The 22,030-nt window shown below is 34.6% G+C and overlaps 2 pseudogenes; one reads left to right on the top strand and one right to left on the bottom strand.

Annotated features, from left to right (window-relative positions):
* The window catches only part of LOC102883560, a 43,695-nt pseudogene that overhangs the window by 10,363 nt on the left and 11,302 nt on the right, over positions 1 to 22,030 (bottom strand).
* Positions 11,644 to 11,759, top strand: LOC112479830 (annotated as a pseudogene).

Here is a 22,030-nt window from a genome sequence, read left to right as displayed (position 1 = left end):
TAAAAAATAACAAAATAAACTGTAGTGTAAATTTATTATAAAACTAGATGTATATTACATATACATATAATACTATATATGTTATATAACATATAGTATATTATATGATGTATATAATGCATGCATGGGGATAAACACAATAGTATGTGAAAAGATAGGATAAAAATCTATATAATCTAATCCTAGTTTTGCACATATTTGTATGTGCTCAGGAAAAAAAACTGAAAGATACCATGATGTTAATCTAGAGCAGTGAAATTTTAGGAATTTTCTATAGACCCATATCTTAGATTTTTATCAGGTAAAAATGCTGTTAAAGAGTTACAAAATGCAGAAATTTGGTAGGTATTTATTCAGGTGCCCAGTACCTACTGTGCCAAGGCAGCCTGAAACCATGACATCTCCATGCTAGTTACTAGCTGACCCGTTAACTACATAAACCTGAACATCACGTGGATCTTTGAACTTTGGTATCTACGTCAATAAAATGGGAATAATGTCTGTCCTGCACATCTCATACGATTACTATGAAAATCAAACAGCATACAAAAGAATACTTTTTAAATTATAAAGTGCTGTAAAAACTGATAGCATTAACGTCTTGAAATAAAGATGCCAAAGAATCCTGTGTACCCTCCTCCACTAGTATATTAACAATTCTAACATCAGTAATGGTAAGTTCACAGTTCTCCATCCCTCAGTGTCTTGTCTTCCGTTGGGTGTTACTTTTTAAGTGTATAAATGAAGATAATAATACTTACTTGTTCTGTCTTCTGCGAGGTAAAACTCATTGATGTTAGGTGACATTGGACACCTGCTAGTGCCTGGCACAGAGAAGACACTTAAGAAATGTAAATTATCTCCCCACTTTTCTTCTGATACCCTACCTGTTCCCTTATCTGTAAAATACACATGGTATATGTGAAGAGCTGGGGAGAGGTAGGTAGCTGATATCCAAGAATCCCTCCCACTTTTGAGTTTGGATTTTTCCTTGAAAGTCAAATCTCTGTCACAGAACAGATTAGTGAGTTGTGCAGTACAAACGGCCAAACCAGTAGCTTCGCGGATTCAACACTATCTCTGCCTGGGGCGTGCTGGGCACGTGTGACATCCCACAGTGCCACTCCCACTCTGTGCTCAGAAGATAGTGATTCTTACATAAAGGACCACAGGGATTTTGGAGCCTCCAACAAACCTCTGCCCAGCTTGCTCCCCTTAGAAAATGAGGACCTTAAACACACATGGATTTTATATGCAGTCATAGTAAGCTTGTGGGTTCCTGCTGTACTCCCACAGGTTGCCCAATATCCAGGTTTAACTCAATAAAGAATGGGTCAAAGAATGATAAAAGAAACTACTAGAGAAAGGAATAGGACCCTCCCAACTTAAGAACGGTGACTGTCCTCTTCTCAGAAAATTCAGACTACACCTCCGACACTGTCTCACTCCTCATCACCTGAACTCCGCCTTCCTTCTCCTGCAAGCCCTAGGGACGTGTGTGCAGAATGCAAGTTCACTAGTGCCCACACTTCCCTTGCTCTAGCCTTGACCCTGTGGCAATACTTCAAGACTCAAGACAAGAGCCTGTTTCTTTACCCAAATTACTAGAGCCTGCTTAAAATCTTGAGCAGCTGAGAATGTAGCCTGTCCCCACAGGGCAGGAATGTATTAACCACCCTATAAAAGTTATTTTTAAAGTTTTATTTAAGGAACAGCAGCTGGAGAATAAAGAAAAGAAAGGCAAAACACAATTCCTTTATACCCAGGCTGCGATCCCTCTCACACCAATCTCCCATGGCTCTCTGTGGGAATCACATCCATGTCCGTGTTTTAAGTGTGACCTCCCAAAATGGAAATTGGAGAATCCAGAAATAAAACAAACAGGAAATAGAAAACAACCTGGTTTGATTAGACCCTTGTAGTTGCCCTGCTTAATTATATTAGGGGAGTTTGACAACGGGCTTGGAATTCTTTCATTGGATTTGGAGGGAATTACAAAAAAAAGAGAGACATTAAAATACCATCACATATAATGAGCTAACTACCATTTGGAAATTGTTTCCAATCAATAGACTGTAAAAATGGTCTAGCAATAGACCATTTTCCTAGCAGTTCCTATCCTATGGATGAGAGAGTAATCATTTGAGCAATGGGCAAAAGAAACAGCAAATAACAAGGTCATGAAATAAACATTAATGCAGTCTACATTTCATTAAGCTCTGTTATGATAAAAATTAATTCTGCTTTCCATTGCCATTTTAGTAATATTGCATTTGAAATATGATTGCTATATTTGTTCATTTATTTTTGAAAAAAAAAATGTACTGTCAGTTTCAAATTCACTTCAATTTAACAAGATTTATTGAAAGTATCTACAGTGTATGAAAGACAGTTAGTTCCTACCTCTTAAGAATTTATACTGCTGCAGGAGGAGAATATATATGTGCATTCAGAAAACTGAGTACATGAGATGCTATGAGTTTTCTCCAGGAAAACGCATCCACTGTAAGGGTTCCAAGAAAGTTCTACTGGAGATCACCTTGAGGAATGGGTAGAATTCAGACAAAATAGGAGGGAACAACATAAGCAAGGGCGACAAGTGAGAAAACAGTGTGCATGTTCAGAAAATAGTAAATGATCCCTCAGCAGCATGAAAAAGTGAGCAAAGATTTTAGAAGAAAATGGACTCCAAGCCTGGCTCTACACTGGCTGGCTGTTTACCTTTGGCAAGTTGCACAGCCTCTCTAAGCCTCTGTTTCTTCTTGTTTAAAACCTAGTAATAAATGTGCTATGAGAGTAAGACCATGCGTGTGAAGTACCTATCACAGTGACTAGCATATGGCATATGCTCCATGCTTAAAACAGAAGAGGAAAGGAGAGGAAAGGAAGAAGAGTGGAAGAGAATGAGGGAGAGAAGGAAGAAAAGAAGGAAAAATGGAAAGGAAGAAAGGAAAGACAGTAAGTTGGGGGTTTTGAGAGGTTTGGGCTCAAGATATACATTTTGGAGCCATTTGCATATAAACCCAAGAACGAAGTCAAACTAAAGTAAACAAGTCAGAAGACAGAACTGCAGCGACACCTATGCTTTGTGGGTGGAAAGAGGAAAATCTTGGGTCACACGATACAATGGAAAAAAGATATGACATGGTTCAGATTTGGGTTTGAAGTCTGTGTGCCTGAAGAGATTTCTAGAACTTCTTGAGTGGAAAAATATCTTCCTCAAAGAATTATTCTGAGGAATAAGAGATACAAAAATACAAAATCGTGTAACATCATGTTTTGTACATAGCTAACCATTAGGCCCCTCCTCACTTTCTTGCTTGCCTCCCTTAGAAAAAGGAAAAGGAGAAATGAATTCAAAGAAGAAAAAAAAAAACGATATAAGAGAATGACTGTGGATGTAATGGAACAAAGATAGAGCATAAGAAAGAAATGCTATGAGGCTTTTTGTATAAGGTTATCATTCATTCTTTAAGATTTTGGTTTCAGTAGTGGGTTTGGGGAGAAAAGCCAGATTATAAATTGAAAAAAAGTAAATGAGTGGTGAAGTCCTGGAACGACCATTTAATGTGTTCTTACTTCATGTCAGGGCATGAAGTAAAGAATGAATAAAAGTAGTTATAAGCATGGGTATTGAGGTTAAGTGAGTTTCATTTAATCTATTTAGGTATTTATTTTTAGGGAATGAATTTACATGATACCAAAAAAGAAAACAGAAGGAAAAAAGAGGTTGAGGATGAAGGCAAAAGAAAATCATTTCTGAGGGGAGGTAAATTGAGTCTAGACTTGGGTAAAAAGTTAGTCTTAATAAAGAGATGCATCTGTTTTTGAGTCGAAGGTATTTGTGATTGGTGGAGATACACAAATTTTTTGAGAAGGAAAGCATAATGGCCAAGAGAGATCATACCAGAAAGCATCTATCTTCTGAGCAAATCTCAACACCCAGAAGTGGGAACAATAGCGAAGAACTCCCAAGTATTAGTGACAGCCCTGTGAAAATGGCTAACCATGTGGACTCAACACAGTACAGGGAGACAGAACAAGGGGAAGTTGAATCCATGGAATGAAGCCTGGAAAGATTCATGATCAGAGTGTACAAACACAGAAGGCAGAACACTGAGATCAGAGAGAGTGAATTCGAGTTCATACAGTGGACCTAAAAGTTTTAAATTTTGATTAGGCCCTCCCTTGCTGGAATGGTCATTTAACACAATTGGAAGGTCTAGAGTTGGTGAAGAGATTCTTCCTAGCTAAGGCTTCAGGGAGACACTAATATCAAAGGGTTGGAGAGAAGGCCAATTTGCTGGGGTGGGATGAAAGAGGTGGCCCAAATTTAGGATGCAAAAAGCAAGTACTGAACACAGAAGAATGAGGCAACCTTCAGAAAGCCAATGAAACAGGAAACTAATAGGTAAGAAGCATTCCTTGGTCCACACTTCGAGGAAGGGTCAGCTGCCACACAACACGTAAGGATGCCTACCAAAGGGGCAAAGAGACTGGCAAAGGCTTTTTCAAGATCTCAGTGGCTAAAGTAGAATGAAAATAAAGGGTTTGGGTAAGGTAAATGAAAACTTGTCAGATAAGAATGCTGGAGAGCTCACTGATAAGCTTCATGAGTCTCCAAAGATGACAACTGAGGCACAATGGAGAGACTGTTTAGCAGACTTAATAAAATACGATGTAAAAGTTAGCTTCCTGAATTAAAAAAAAATGATCACAGAATGAAAATTATGTAGGAACCCCTAATACAAAGCATATTATATAATTATGCAATATATGATATATTATATTTTATATAACAACATTTCACTATAGTTTCTGGTACATATCTATCACTATAATTAAGAAATAATTTTACTCTAAAATTGCATAAATGAATGTATTCTTATTTGAGGGTGCTGAGAGAAAATTAAATGCTATAATTTGAAGAAAACGTTAAGTTGATACAAAATTTATTAAGTTTGAATTATTTTGATTGAAATTTATAAAACAATTATTTAAATTTATGTGAGAATTAAAGAATGATTGCATTTATTTATTTATTTTAAGAAAGTAATTTGTTTTCCTAAACATATAATGTCTACATAACATGAGCTGGAACTATTTTCAAAAAGTGGACAATTTTACACTTGATAAATTGTACCAGGTAAAATTTGGGTTATGTAAATTATATAGCACATGTGTATTCAAAAATTAAATTAATAATCAGAAAATATTTTAAGGTAATAATACTTGAAACATTTGCACGTATTAAATGCATCTCCATTGTGGTCACGGTTGAGTGCTTATATTATTTTGTAGATGTTTCTCTTTACTAGAAAAGCAGCCACATAACTGCAAAATGGCATCCTATGGTCATATTGCACTATTGTTCAACACTTAACAAATTCGTATTGTAATTATTAAATAAAATACATACCTCTACATATTTATTTTTCATATCAAAGTGCTAGTGTTTATACACGATACGTAACATGTATGCTTCTATTAAGAATAGGTTGAACTTAATTATTTAAATTGTTTTAATTCTGATGTTTAGATAGTAGCAATGGAAAAAATGTTACAAATCGTCATGACAGAATAATGTGTATGTTGGAATTAGCGGAATAGACCTAAAATAACAGTAAAAATTTTTGTTAAGTTTAAAGAGTAAAACCTAGTGACAATAGACATGAGGAAAAGCCCCAATAATTATCAAACACCATATATACACAGCATATGTAGACTGGCAAGTCAATGGGTTTTGAAAGTAAGAGATTCCACAAGAATATTACTAAAAAACAGGTCAATGAGTTCTAATCCAGTGACAGAGATTATTTTCTTTTTGACCTGTTTTATTTCATCATTATAACAAGGTGGTGACATAGCCACAAAGATACAGGTATTTGGGTAAAACTTGACTCAGATTTGGACCTATTTCCAAGTGATAAGATCTTCACAGGCACCAACAGAATTCCACCATTCAAATCATTAAGAGGTCTCTTTTCATTCCCCTTGCAGCTTGAGATTTGACAGTAGCAATCACTCCTCAATTACAAAAACACTCTTGACTTCAAGGACAGCACTCTTCTCTGTATTTCTTTACACAAATCTGACCCTTTTTTCAAATTCTCCTTCCCCAGTTTTTCTACCTTTGGCTCCAAATAAATTGATAACACCAATGTCTTCACATTTTCTCCTTTCATTTATTCAACACATATTTATTTATTAAGCTCCCACTGTGTGCCAGAAATTGACCAAGGCACACACACAAAAAAAATATTTAATCCTCATTGTCATGAACTTGACATTTTAATAGGCGGAGATTGAGAATTAGCAAATAAAAAAATAAATACATACTAAGTTAATGTAATGGTTTGATACATGTTACTCCCAAAAAAGAGACAAATCCAAGTCCTAATATCTATTACCTATGAATGTGACTTTATTTTGGAAAAGGATCTTTGCAGATATAATTAAGTTTAAAAAATTTCAAGATAAGTTCATCATAGATCAGGAAGGGGACCTCAATCCAATGACAGCAGTCTTTATAGGAAAGAGGAACATAAAAAGACACAGAAAATGCACCCCAGTATTCATAGCAGCACAATTTACAATAGCCAAGATATGGAAGTGACCTAAATGCCCATCAACAGATGACTGGATAAAGAAATTGTGGTTCATATATACAATGGAATATTACTCAGCCATTAAAAAAAAATGAAATCCTACCATTTGCAATGACATGGATGGACCTAGAGGTTATTATGCTGAGTAAAATAAGTCAGATAGAGAAAGATAAATACCATATGATTTCATTTATATGCAAATCTAAGGAACAAAAAGAACAAAATCAAAAACAGACTCACAAATATAGTGGACAATTTGGTGATGGACAGAAGGGAGGGAGGGTTGGGGGAGCTGGGAGAATGGAGTGAAGGGGTAAAGAAGTACAAATTAGTAGTTGATAGATGGTCACGGGGATGAGGAGCACGGCATAGGGAACGTAGATAGCATTAATATATTGGCTAGGTGGAGGGCCAGAGGAGAGAAGGAGCAATTAGGGAGATCGTTTTATAAACTATATAAATGTCTAACCAATGTACTGTATAACTGCAACTAATTAAAAATTTTTAAAATGGTAAAAAAAAAAAAAAGAAAAAAGAAAAAGAAAAAAAGACACAAAAAGAGGTCATGTGAAGATGGAGGCAGAGTTTGGAGTTATGCAGCCCTAAGCCAAGGAATGCAAATGACTTAGAAAGAAGTAGCCACCAAAAGCTAAGAAAGAGGCATGAAACAGATTCTCCCTCAGAAACTCCAGAAGAAACCAATTCTGCCAATACCTTGATCTTGATTTATAGCCTCCAGCATTGTAAAAAAAAAAAAATTTCTGCTGTTTCAAGTCACCGAGTTTGTGGAAATTTGTTACAGCAGCCATAGAGAACTAATACAGTCAAGATGCTGAGAAGTACCACTGAAGGAAGATAAATATTATAAGGATATGGTAAGAAATTACAAATATAGATGTGAGTATATGACATTTAGTGAGAGATCTGAAAGAGGTAGAAATCTAGGGGAAGACATTTCAAATACAAAGAACAAAGGGACAGAATATGTCTATGCATTAAAAGAGCAGCAAAGAGGACAGTGTGGGCAAGCCAGCATGACTGAGGGCAGACAGAAGGACCCTTTCAGGATTAAGTGCTGTTAACTTAAAAACTTTAACTTCTGAAATTGAAAAACGCTTTGTTTTATTTTTGACATTATTATTTTTGACATTATCTTTCCTGTGGAAATGAATAACCAGTAAAAGTGGAGGAAAAGCCCTGGATCTAAAATAACTACCAGGAATAAAATTCATACCAGTTACATACCAAAATATCATCCCACTAGCCCAACATTCTCCCGACTCTGTTTCTCAAACACACTTGTTTTTCAGGGTCAATGCCAGGTTATCAGAAAATTGCAAGAAAAAGAACAGTTTCAGAGTTAAATAAAATTTGGAAATACTGAACTAAAACAAATCTCTAGAATCACAGAAATGTAGATAGAAAAAGGAACAGGTTTAGTCTAGTTCCGTTTTTTGACAGAAGAAAAATCTAGTCTCAAAGGAAATAACTTACCCAAGACTGTTCAGTTAATAACTAACACACAACTCAATATTTTGACTCATTGTAAAGTTTTTCCCCCTCTTTCTACATACAAAGTTACCTATTTTATACACCCAGAGAGAGAAAGTGGTAGGAAGAGAAAACATAAGTAGGAGAAAATGATAACTTAAGTAATTCAATTCAACCAAATCATTGGGCACCTATTATATACTGGCAGTATCCTAGGATAATAGCAAAGGAAAGGCCACAATCACTGACTTTATAAAACTCGACAAGTGGATGTAGCATAACGTTAAAATCCCATTTGGATGACAAATGTAATCCATACATTAAAAGAAGGACATAGCTATATTATAGGACAGAAAGCATTTTCCATTCTCTATATAATATCCACTATGATGAATTACAACTCAAGTATATTAAATAAGATCTATAATATGAAAGCAACATAATTCTCGTCAATGTAAATTATGCCAGATTAATCTCTTAACAAACCTATGAAAACTCTTAGAAAAAAAGCCAATCCAAAGTCTATATATAAGAAACTTCTTTGTCACATATATGAAATTTTTTTAAAGGGAAAAACAGGTAAAAATAAGTAGACATTTCTCTAGATAGATTCCTACGAATAATAAGTTTTCAGACAACTGCCAATCCCAATGTTGAGGAAACCACATATACTTTCGGAGACGGAAGGGATCTTAGGCTTTAACTAGTCAGCCCAACTCTTTTATCAAGGATATAACTAGGGTGAGAGGAATTAAAGTACTTATACATGTTTATACTTATATTGAAAGAGAGCAAGAATAAACAGTAAAATCTCCAAGTTTGGAGATGAAACTGTATGGTAAGAAACAAAACAGAACAACAGGAAGATTAGGAATACATTGAAAGAAGGATTTGGTGACCCTGTGTGAGTAGAGAGAATAGTGACAAATACATGTCAATGTAAACGAATGCATTTATGATAAGTAATTCAAACTATTACTATAAAGTGTTTGATTCTAACTGATTGTGGTTTGAAATAAGATCTAGAAGACATTACAGTCTCTTCTTCATAGAAGTTAACAACATACTGTTGCAGAAGAAAAGGCCTACTAAAGGCTAAGCGACAAGATCTGTAAAAAATGAAAACTTATCATCCTCACATGATCTTTTATCAACCCCTGGAACATCTTTCACTTATATCGCTATATTGTCTTGTACAATTCTGAGTGAAATTCCAACTCAATGAAAAGATTAAAATAATTATAGAAATTATGGTTGCTATATGAAAAATGGTAGAAAAATCATACTTCGGAGAGACAAGAAAAAAAAACAAGAACAAATATCATCTAAGCATATTTTTTCATTTATATAATGAATTAAGTATGTATTGACTTGTTTTAAAATGAGATGATGAAAATAGATAAGCTCTTTGCAACTCTATCAATATAATTATAAGATAAATAAAAGAAAGTTCTTTGTTCAGCAAACACAATACAGGAGGTCCATTATTATAAAGTATGCCAAAGTCTGATGATGTTTAGACCTAACTCAGATTGTTTAGGGGAAAAAAGAATTGAAATATGATATTTCATGACATGGCTATTACAAATGTGGACACCTAAATATTTATCACTAGGTCAGGTCACTTAGTGTTTTTACCACAAAGATATGGTCTGTGAATAAGACAATATAAAGAAAAATCTCATGCTCTCTTATAAGGTTCCAAAAATTCTATCAAACATAATTCAGAGGTCTAGAATATATGAACCTTTGAAAAGAGAAAAAAAGGATGAAATTTTCCAAACACCTTATTTTTCCCCCAGATGTACTAAATGAATGGGCCACAGCCGATTATGGCCGGGCAATCAAGACCACTACAGCATCATTTGAAAGGAACTGCTGCCATCATCAGAAAAGGAGAGATGACTGACAGTCTGTGCCATGGTCTGGCTGGGAACACATCTAGATGTGGAAATAATAATAGTCCTTATTTCCAAGAGCTACAATCTTTAAAGTTGCACCATAGGTTCTGGTAAATTCATGGTATAGCTAGATTTGTGGACCCCATTTTTTGGTGATTGGTCGAAAAACAATAAGAGGTTTTAGTTTTAAAAATCATGTCCTCGGCCAAAGTGAAATGACAATTACACTGGTAATATGGATAATTTGGCCACAACTTAGACACCATTGTTTTTTAATTGAATGGGAGAAAGTAAATACTTGAAAAAGAGATACTATCACCACACAATCTCATCATTGACTCTAAAGCCACCAGCAAAGCGTCAAAGAATTTGGGACTTCATCTTTAATTCAAGTGCTCTCTTTTATGTTAAAGTACTCGTATAATTCAATTTAATTTTACTTTCAATGTCATGTGTTATTTTAAAAACTGCTGAAATTAAAAATAGTGGAAAGCTGATGGAAACTCTCCATGGATAAAAACATGTATTTTTATTAAGCTACTTTACTCCTGGCAACCTTTTTCGTGGTATGGTGGTGGTAGCATTCTTTAAATGCCAACATTCCACTAGTACTGAACGTTTGGCACTTTTCACAAATAACTGAGAACTCTGAAGGCTAATCCGTGTGAATTTCCTACTTTGTGATTGCATAATATTGGGGGAGACTGAAACTATAAGACCTCATAATGAATATTCAAATTTAGAGGTAGATTGTCACTGTATATTCCTACTTACAGCTAATAAAAATTTAGTGGAGAAATTTGTTTAAACCTTCAATCAGTGGTATCTTAGACTATCAGTATCTTCCAGTTTAGTTAGTTAGTTAAATCAGTCTCTTTCATGTCAATGACCTGGGCCTTCTGATTTCTCTCCTCTCCTACCTTTCTTCCAGATGCCACCTTAGTACCTAGGAGTTGTATGTGACTCTCTAGCATCAGCTTTCTCAACAGCAACTTTTCTTCCCTAAAAGTACTCGGAGACTTTTAGATCTTCTACATGGCATGAACAGGATATGGAGAGCCAAAAGTGTAGTTTTTTGCTTCAGCCATCTAGTTATACTTTTCTTCTAATTGTGGTCAAGTCTTGAACAAAAGGTTAGGTTTCCACTAGAGTCCAAAGTTTCTCTAGGTTATACCTAAAGGAGCAGATTTTCAATGCCAATATTTATCCTTGGGTATCTCCAGATATACTTACATGTTTGCACACCTTTCAAAGTTTAACCTCAATATAGAACTTTCACATAACTTTCTCCCTCAACTCCCTATCTGTTCTGTTCTATGACATTTAGCAACCTGAATATGTTGATGTAAGATTAAGAAATTTTGATAACTCTTTAAATCTCTTAATATCATTTTATGCTATGGACTCAAAAAAAAAAGTATCAGCTTCATCCCTCATCAACTTTTCAGTCAAGGTAATATCTGCTTTCCTCCTGAAGAAAAGAAAACCATTCAATAAAATAGAAGCTACAAGAAAACAGGATTTCACAACATTAAAATGTATTTGAAAATATATTGGATGTGGTCCCATAGTGTAGCGGTTAGCATGTTTGCTTTACACACAGAAGGTCCTGGGTTCACATTCCAGTGGAGCCACAGACCATGGTCTATGGCCATGCCACCCTGAACAAGCCCGATGTCTGATCTTGGAAGCTAAGCAGGGTTGGGCCTGATTAGTACTTGGATGGGAGACCACCTAGGAAGACCAGGTGCTGTAGGCATAAATAATAATAATAAATTTTAAAAAAAGAAAATATATTTAATTGCATTTTCAGTAAACAGAACAATAATTTATACTATTTTCTCAGTACTGACAAATTTCTCAAATTTAAGAGAAGAAAAGCATTCAAAATGCTCTTCTAGTGATGATCTCTGTATCACTACTGAGGGTAAAAATGTGATGAGTGTCTCCAGAGTGTCACAGCACATCCCTTGAAGTTGTTCAAAGAAAAATACTACACAGTTAATGACGGTCATGGTTAATGGTGATGCTAAGCATAAGAGAGATGTGTGCAGTCTCAACAGACTTCAAAATTCTCAAGACTAGAATGTGCACATACTCTAAGGCAGCTCCCAAAGTGCAGTCCAAGAATTGCTTTCCTTAGTAACATACGTGGAGCCTGTTAAGGAAGCAGATTTCAAGGCCACAGCCTCAACCTACTGAATCAGAATGTTTTAGGATGAAAGGTGGTATTGTCCATTTTAATCACACGAAGTTCCAGGTGTGATTCTTATATAATTTGTGACTGAGACACTCTTAAGACTTGGTGTCTCACAAAGGGCTAAGGACTGTGTCCCTTCTCGCAAAAATGTGCGGAAGCCGGAACTCCATCAATCTATGCAGATTCAATTTTTGATAGCTTGCTTGTCAGTGATTAGAGAAAAGGAATACATACATATGTTGGATTCTAAGTAATGATAGAAAGAACATTACAAGGCAAAACTTATTATATCATGTTTAAAACTCCCTGATTCATTTTCCTTGACATATAGTAAATCTCAATTTTCACTAATAAGTCATCACCTATGGAATTATATTTCACTAATTATCAAGACTCTCCTTGAATTTATTGATATTTTAAGACTTTATAAGTGTACAACTGATCAAATTCATATACTGATTGCCTGGCAAATAAATGCAGGTAACAGAGGCTTCAGCAACTTTAATCTTTGACACACCTGCCCGCACTCAACACATACGATTAACCTTACACATTTCTTAGCTTTATTCTTCATGCTAACTCTAACATCATTTTTAGCATCCTAAGCCCTAGTTTGATTATTTACTTTTGCTCCTGAAAAACCACACATCAGAATGTCTCCCCACAATTTAATGTCATGTACTGTTGAGAAGAAATATTTATTCCTTGCTATTCAAATTTCCCTAAAATGTGATTTCCCCTGAATAACTTCTGGTGTCTCTCCTTCCTCTGAGAGAGGAGAGTGAGGATGAAGAAATGCATCTGACTGACAAGATGTGGAACAAGAAATTGACTCTGCATAGCTCAGTGCCCTCACCTCTCATGCTTTGAGAACCTCCCTGCCTTCAGGGAGTATGCGGTCTGGTTCGCAACTTCGAGCCATACATTTTACAAGATCTCCCATGTGGGAAAGTCGGTGGCTGTTTAAAGCTGTCTGTAACTTGGTGGGTAAGCCTAATTCTGACGTTCCATATTAGGTATCTCATTGTTGCCACATCCTGCAATCTATCATTTATTTGCGTTAAACTCATATTTTGATATCAATCTGTTTGAATGGTTTTTGTCTATCTCTAAATTGGTTTTAAACTCAGAAGGAAAAGAAAAGTAACATTTATTATATTCTTTCAAACCCCAAAGCTATTACATAATTTAAGAAAATATATGTCTAATTTGTAACATATGGCCACTCTCCTTGGCTTTTCTTCATAGTCCTCTTTATCAACCTTCAAAGAATAACTTGTATTTATATTTAAGAAAAGCTATGAGGGGTCTGCAAATACTAGCCAATGTACTCTAGAATAAAAGGCATATAACAAATTGGAAGGTTAAATGAGGCAGCAACATTATGTGATGTTTTTAAATCTTAGTCTAGTTTTTCGGTGATGATCGTTAGAGGAGAATTCCCATCCCCTGTCCTTGTTTCTCTGTGGAGCTTCTATTAGAGTAAAATCCTTTACTCTGCCTAAAGGATGGAGTTGTGAGGGAGAACCTGAGACTGCCTGGCCTGGCCCTTCTGAAGCCTGTCTTTGGGACGCACCTACCTCAGAGAACGCGCATACTGGTTGTCCCCCAATAAGGAGCATACAGGAGTGGTGGCCTGTACCTTCCTAGAACTTCTCATGCTGTGGAAATAATTCTGCTTAAGACTGGGTACAGTGATACAAAGCCCATTATTTACACTAACCTGAGCTATATTTTCCAAAAGGTTTTGTTGGTAATATAGGACGTATTTTGGTCTCCAGTTTTCTTGACTCTCTGTTCATCAGTTGGGGTGGAAGGGAATGGTTACTTATTAGATGCCCTCAGACCTCAACAATAACATACTTTCCATTTGGGCAGGGACTTTATTTTTTTTTCATTCCTATAGCATCAACACCTCAAATAGTGCTTATTACATATTAGGCACTCAATAAATATTTGCTGAATGTATGCGAAGAATTGGAATTTTATCATTTTCATGCTTTACCTAAGACAGTAACAGTGATAAGATTCAGGAAATATGAGGAACTTAAGTTCTGCTTTAGATATTTATATATCCCCTGGAACTAAAAGGCTTTTAAGGTTCTTTTCATCTCTAAAATTCTGTAAAAACTTTGAATTTGAATGATTCAATCTTAGAATAAAGAACACTCAAAGTGAAATCTTAAAACACAAAGAATGCCTATCAAAATGGCTAAAATAAACAATAGTGACCACACTGAATGTTAATGAGGATTCAGAGAAACAAGATTACTTATGCACTGCTGGTAAGAATGTAGAATGGTGCAACCTGTCTGGAAGAAAATCTGGTCATTTTTAAAAAACTAAACACACAACTAACATACAACCTAGCAATTACACTCTTGGGCATTTATCATAGAGAAATGAAAACTCCTGTTCACATAAAAATTTGTACAGGAATATTAACAGTTGTTTTATTCAAATAGGCAAAAAGTGGAACCAACCTAGAATTCTTTCAATGGGTGAATGATTAAACAAACCAGTATAATCATACCACGGAATACTATTCAGCAATAAAAAAGAGATACTGATACAATCAGTAACTGGGAGTTAGGAGGAAAAAAGGCCAATCCTAAAAGGTTTGTAATATATTATTCCACTTATACCACATTCTTGAAATGACAACGTTATAGAAATAAAGAATGGAATGGTAGTTGCCATGGCGTAGGGACAATGTAGAGGAGGAAGACAGATGTAGATGTGAAGGAACCATAAGAAAGGTTCTTGTGGTACTCAAACTGTTCTATATCTTGACTGCAGTGGTGGACACAAACTTACATATGTGATAAAATCACACACACATGTAAGTACATCTAAAGGTGGGTGAACTAAGTAAGACTTATGATCTTAATATCCCGGTAGAATACTCTACTATAGTTTTTATAAGATGTTATCATTGGAGGAAACTGGGCAAAGAATTCACAGGATCTCTGAATTATTTCTTACAATTTCATGTGAATCTCTATTTATCTCAAAATATAAATTTAATATAAAAAGTCTAATTCTTGAGGGGGGTAGGGGAAAGGTAGTTAAAAGCAACTACCAGATAAGAATCATTTACTTTTTCCTAAATGAAGTGGTTTATGCTAATTCCTTTATTTCCTTCTTTCTTTTTTCTCTCTTTAAATTTTCCGGGTTTTTTTTCCCCTAATTACAAAAAATCATACAAATCGAAAAGTAAGTCAATAAAGCAGGGTGTAAAGACAGTGTTTATAATGTCTTCCTCCCTCTCTCATCCCATTGTCTCCAAAAATAGCAGGGGTTAACACTCTTAGATATATTCTTCAACACCCTTCTCTATGTTCATACAGGCACAAATACACACGTGTACTTATATGTATATTTTTCTGTACATATTTGGCTACATCATATTTTATAGTACAAATGCACTATAATTGAATCAGTCAATAACAGAAATTCGTGCTCTGCCCATTTTCGTGTGGATATTTGGTACCAAAAATATGCTATAATGAATATCCTTTTCTGTTTATCCTTACATCTTTGTGTTTTTAGTTTTATAAAATGGATTTTCCCAAGTAGGTTGTGTTCAGTCAATATAAACATTTTATTTTGATGAATAGTGGCCATATTTTGAAAAGCTAGTTATTCAACACTAAACATTACTTAAGTGGATATATCCCCTCTCTTTGAATTCTTTATAATTATCTAAGGAAATATGGGATGACCAACTACAGTCCGGTAATAATAAGTGTAATTTTTTTCCACTTAAAAGAAAAAGGACCGAAATTTATTATTTTAACTTGATATTTCATTTAAAAATACTCTTAATTCTTATTCTTTACAAGATTGCACTTGAAAAATTATTGGATTTCTTTAAATCTTGTATTTGGACCTGCAACTTTTCTTATGAGAACTTACAAATTTAATATTTTAATAAAATTTAATTTTAAATTATCAGTGTTCTAGAAAGGTGAGAAATTTATGTATGAGACACTGTTTCCACTATTATTATGTTTTCAAATATATTTGTATTAACCTGAAATGTCAATTTAAAATATTTTTTACTGATAATATTCAGCAATGCAAAATTGTAAAAAAATTCACTGCTTTGTAGATCTTTCTGGAAAATAATTAGTATGTATTGACAAATAGTTGTACAAATATTTATACTCTTTAACTGAGTATCTACATGTCTGAAAGTTTTAATAAGCAAATAATCACAATGTAAAAATTTATTTTTATAAAAAATATTTAATAAGGTGGGGAAATGTCCATAATACACTGCTAAATGAAATAGTTTGTAAAAATACTATATTTGTGCATGGTACTGTAGCTAGTTTTGTACATTTTTAATTAATCTCCATTAAAACTTGAACTAAATGTTCTGTAACTGAATATTAGCACACAGAATTCAGGCCAGAAGTCAGCTAAAATAAGATTGATTCCTAGAATGGGAAACTAGTCAGGATCTCTGGCTCTAGATTATTTCAATTGCTTAACATTATTTTCATAATCTTTATTCACTGATTTCAAAAATATAAAATGTTATTTCATATACCCATACTAACATATTACAAGAAATATGAATGTAAATTGACTTCTTGATTGTTAGAATCATAACTGAATTACACTTAATGAATTTGCCAAGTAGGCACAAATTTTCCAGATAATAGTCTATGTATAGTTACTGGTCTATTTACTGGCTTTTAACACCCTTTCAATGATTTTAAATGGACTATTATATTTCTAATCTGTGAATAAAAGTAAGTCTAACCATTATCACATTAATTTCATTTTCTAGGGTTATAATCCTATAAAAATATTTAGCAGTTATATCTGTAAAATGCTTTTTGAACTTTCTTCACATGCTACTACATTGAAAGTTTGAAAAACATTTCACAGATACAAATTTTCAGAGCCTGCCTGCCTTTCTCCTACCACTAAATCTAAATGTCCTGGGAGAGATTTTATGAGGCTTACTTCAGTCAAAACTCCTCAAGTACTTTTCTGAGACAATCACACTCCTTAGATGATCTCAAAACTTCAAACATTTGCATGATCCCCGCTAACTCCAAGACTTAACTGCACAGTTGTTTACTCATGGATGTAAGTTACAACTGGCAAAATGTAATCTATCCCTTTATGGGGGAGCCTTATCAAACCTGCTGGCACAGGCATCCTGGAAGCAATCACGGGTAGTAGGGGCAAATTAATGTTATAATTACATGAACAACGGAGGGGCAGATTCTTATCGAGAAGGAAGCCGCAATAACTATGAGTACCAGAATGGCAATAATGTTCAACTTTTCATAAAATCTGTTCAAAAAATGTTCACAAAATTTGCACAAGGTTATGAAAATAATGTTAAGCAATTGAAATAATCTAGAGCCAGAGATCCTGACTAGTTTCCCATTCTAGGCATCAGTCTTCTTATTTTAGCTGGCTTCTAGGGGAAGGAAATCCCCGCTCCATCCTCCAATCCTCGTCGCAATGTGTACCCCCACTCTAGTATTCTAACGTCACACTCTAAAGAAATGTGATAGAGCCTGAGGACAAAATTGTCTATGTACACTCCAAAATATTTGTCATGGTTCTATTTTGCACCTGTGTTATATGTAGCTAGTTTTTCTTCAAATTAGAAATTAGAAACAAAATAAAATTATGAACTATATCTCATGGAAAGACATCCTATCACCATATTCAATTGTGTTTACCACTCCACTATGACCATTTTTTCTTCATGTTATACTCTACTTCTCCCTCAGATTTTTTTTCTGTGAACTGAACTGAGGCAGAGAGCAGAGACAATGTGTATAGTGGTCCTTATGCGTTTACACCTCATTAGTTGAGAGACCTCTACCTAGAAGTGGTAAAAGCTGTCACTTTGATATCTGAAAGACAAGAAAAACTAAAAGGTTATATAGGAATGCATGAAGCTAGAGTCAGGGATTACATCAATGTTGAATTCAGATTTCTCTTTCCTACTCCCAAACATAGACTGATGGCATAGGCCCAGGAATCACTGGCCTCAAGCCCAGAGCTGAGCTTAGTTAAGGGGTCCAACAGTGACCTTGAACATAGATCTAAAATCATGTGGGCTTGGGAATGGGAAAACAAGAAATCTCGTCATCAAGGCCTTATTTTTTCACAAACTTATAGCAGCACAGTTTGAGCTTCTCTTCTCTTCCGTTAGCTGTAAACTACTAGGAAGATGTCATCACTAGACAATTTCTTATAAGGAATCTATCAGAGAAATGACATTATTTTATATGTCAATTTTGGAAGGAAAGTAAAATTATGCCATTGTCCAACGTCAGTTGTAAAAATTAAAATAATTCAACAAGATGGAAATGCTAGAAATATAAAACCCTTCTATGAAGTTTTACGCCTGCCATACTTAAAATTACACATTAATCCAATTTACAGAGTTGGTAATCTGATAAAAATAAACAAACCTCATATTTAGATATACACTAAATTCCTCCATCTATCAGAAAGCAACTACCACTTAAGCTGCTTTTACATTGAAATATGTCTATTTCAGGTCTTATAACCACTAATGTACTTGAATCATAAAATGAAAAAGCCTACAATTTCATGTAAGATAACCTTTCCTCAGAATACAAAATACTTTGCAATATGATCTTTATAGTTTAAAAATCAAACATTGGTTTACATCAAAAGCAGCATGAATAATGAAATTGCTGTATAGTAAGCTTGGAAATAGATCAGAAGTGGATGGAGAGGGCCCCTAACTAGACTGCTTCAATTTTATTTTTCAAGTTGAGCTGCACTAATCTTTAATTTATTTTATTTTAAAATTTAAGTATAGTTGGTATACAATCTTACATTGGTTATATTAGTTTCAGGTATAGAATATGAAGCAGCATGAATAATGAAATTGCTGTATAGTAAGCTTGGAAATAGATCAGAAGTGGATGGAGAGGGCCCCTAACTAGACTGCTTCAATTTTATTTTTCAAGTTGAGCTGCACTAATCTTTAATTTATTTTATTTTAAAATTTAAGTATAGTTGGTATACAATCTTACCTTGGTTATATTAGTTTCAGGTATAAAATATACTGATTGGACATTTTTATACCTTACAATGTGATCACCTTACTAATTCTAGTAATCATCCGTCCTCATGCAAATATCACAATGTTATTGATTATATTCCCCTTCCCTTTTTCACCCTTGTAGTTCAGTGTACCAACATCATATAAGACCTCCTTCCACCACCCTCCCCACTGCTAATTTTTACTTTTATCTTTCTCACCTAGATGCAACAAAAATAACTAAAATTCATTAGGTGATTGTTTTATGCAAATCATTATGTTAAATACTAATGAACTAATTTCTTACAAAAACCCCATGAGGTAGGTGATACACTTTAAAGATAAGCAAACTGATACACCCAGCTTCCTAGCAGCTATTCCCAAGAGCCAAAAGGTAGAAGCAACCTGATTCCATTGTCAGATAAGTAAATAAACAAAATGTGGCATATACATAAAATAGAATATTATGCAGCTTAAAAAGGAAGGAAATTCTGACTCCTGCTACAATATGTATGAACTTTGAGAATTCTATGCTGAGATAAGCCAGTGACAAAAAGATAAACACTATATGATTCCACTTAAATGAGGTGCCATAGAATAGTTAAATCATAGAGACAGAAAGTAGAACAGTGGTTGCCAGGGGCTGGGGAGAGGGGGAGAGAGGGAGTTGTTTAAGAAGTATAAAGTTTTAGTTTTGCAAGGTGAAGAGTTTTAGAAATCAGCTGCCCTACAATATGAAGGTACTTAACATTACTGAACTGTATACTGAAAAATGGTTAAGGTGGTAAATTTTATATGACATACATTCTATCACAATTTTAAAACATTTTTAAAAAGATAAGCAAATTGAGACACGGACAGATTAAACAATTTACCAACTTCACTCGCAAGTTCTATGTTTCTTTAACCTAAATTTAAAAAGCCAAGATGACAGGCATTAAGTGTTCATTTGGAATCAAAGAATTGCAATCAGGGAGCATCGATTCAGGCAGAAACTCCAATAACATCCTTATTACAGAGCAAAGGCAAGGGGTTTTTATGAGAAAAGGAAAGAAATGATTATAAGAAAAAAAAATAGAATTCTGTTGGTCCTAAGTTATTCAATTATTGAGTTCTTCAACCGCACATGATTGGTTACTGATTCTATCCTCAGATAAAGATTCCACAATCATCAGTCCTTATGGTTAGGATGTCTGCTTTTCTGCTGGCTTTACAAACAACTGTTTGTAAGACAATGCTGGTTTGGCCCAGTCCAAGGGTCTGGCCCTATAGTCCAAAGGTCCAAGGACAAAGAGTGTAAGGCAGTTCCCCTGGAATGGCTGCTAAGGCTCCACTGTAAAATGGCTCTACTTATGTCAACTTTCAGTTTCTATACGTAAAATATTGAAATGGTTTTCATATTTTAAAAAATTAATTATAAAAAGTTTAAAGGAAATACGCTTGGACAAAGAATCACTCCTCTAGGATACGTCCTCCATTCAGACATCTAAGTCATAATCTGGGAATTACTCCAATGTCAAGCAACAGTCCCTCGCCTTTGTGTCCAGTATCCAGTCAGTCACTAATTCTTACCGATTCAGCTCATAAACCATCCCTTATTTCCATGTCTTCCTTCTTTATCACCACTGCCACTGCTTTATTCAAGGCTGTCATCACAGGGACCTTTGCAATCGCATGCTGCCTTATCTCTCTATATCCAACAAGACTTTTCATTCTGGACTGATCATCAGTTCCAGTCTGAAATCCTTCCAAAGCAAACTCCTTCAAGAAGTTTAAAGTCTTTCACATGACATAAACAGTCCTGACAAGCACTTGATTGCATCTCCCATCTCATCTCATGCCACTATCTCTGTTACATAAGCTTCAGACCTAACCAACACTTTAAAGGTTCCGAATACACCAGGTCACAAAAAACTCTTCTGCCTTTGAATATACTGTTCCCTCTATCTGCAGTTCTTCCCTTCCCTTCTCACTGAAAAATATTTCCATTCATCCTTTCATAAGTACCTAGTCTAGGAAGCCATTCTTGATACCCAGGGCTGCAAAGGACTCCCACAAATTGATTTAATAGTATTAATAAAATGTTTTTATAAGTTTATGTATTTGTCCCATGAGATAATTGGCCTCATCAGAGTAGTCAAAATATCTTTTTCTTTCAATATTACTACTATCATCTAGCACAGTATCGGCCTTACAGAAATGTTCAATGAATGTCTGAATGCATGAGTGAATAAATGATAAATGAATTAATAAATTAATGTATATTCAGCATGAGTAATCCCAGCATTACAGCTACCAAGAAAACCATATCTTACTGCTTAAAAATAGATCCCTAATCACATAGGTTGGTCTCTGGATTGCAGAAGAAAATGGATGTATTTGAATAATTCTTCTATATTCTCCATCTCATCAAGGAGACTGAAGACTTACTAGACAGCACAGAATTATTATTTTGACAAAAAAAAAAACATTAAAGAAACAGATTCTAGGAATAAGATAATTCAAAGCCATTCTCAAGGGCTGTTCAACAGAAATAGTAATAATAATGTCATAAACTAGAAAAAGAGAGAAAATGCTATACTGTACTAATGCAGAAACACAACACATTTGAGACATTTTCCACAGAGGTCACACTTAGGTTCTTTGCAATAAAACTAATAACACCCCTTGTTTTAAAAAAAATGAATAAAAGAATCTAGCCCTTGATAATTCTGAGGACTATTATCAATCCCCCAAAGAAGCCACATACATTAGCAATTGACAGCTTCCTGCT

The sequence above is a fragment of the Pteropus alecto genome, unplaced genomic scaffold, assembly GCF_000325575.1.
Source record: "Pteropus alecto unplaced genomic scaffold, ASM32557v1 scaffold21, whole genome shotgun sequence".
Lineage (NCBI taxonomy): Eukaryota > Metazoa > Chordata > Mammalia > Chiroptera > Pteropodidae > Pteropus > Pteropus alecto.
The sequence above is the reverse complement of the archived record's forward strand: the minus strand, read 5'-3'. Positions and strand labels throughout refer to the sequence as shown.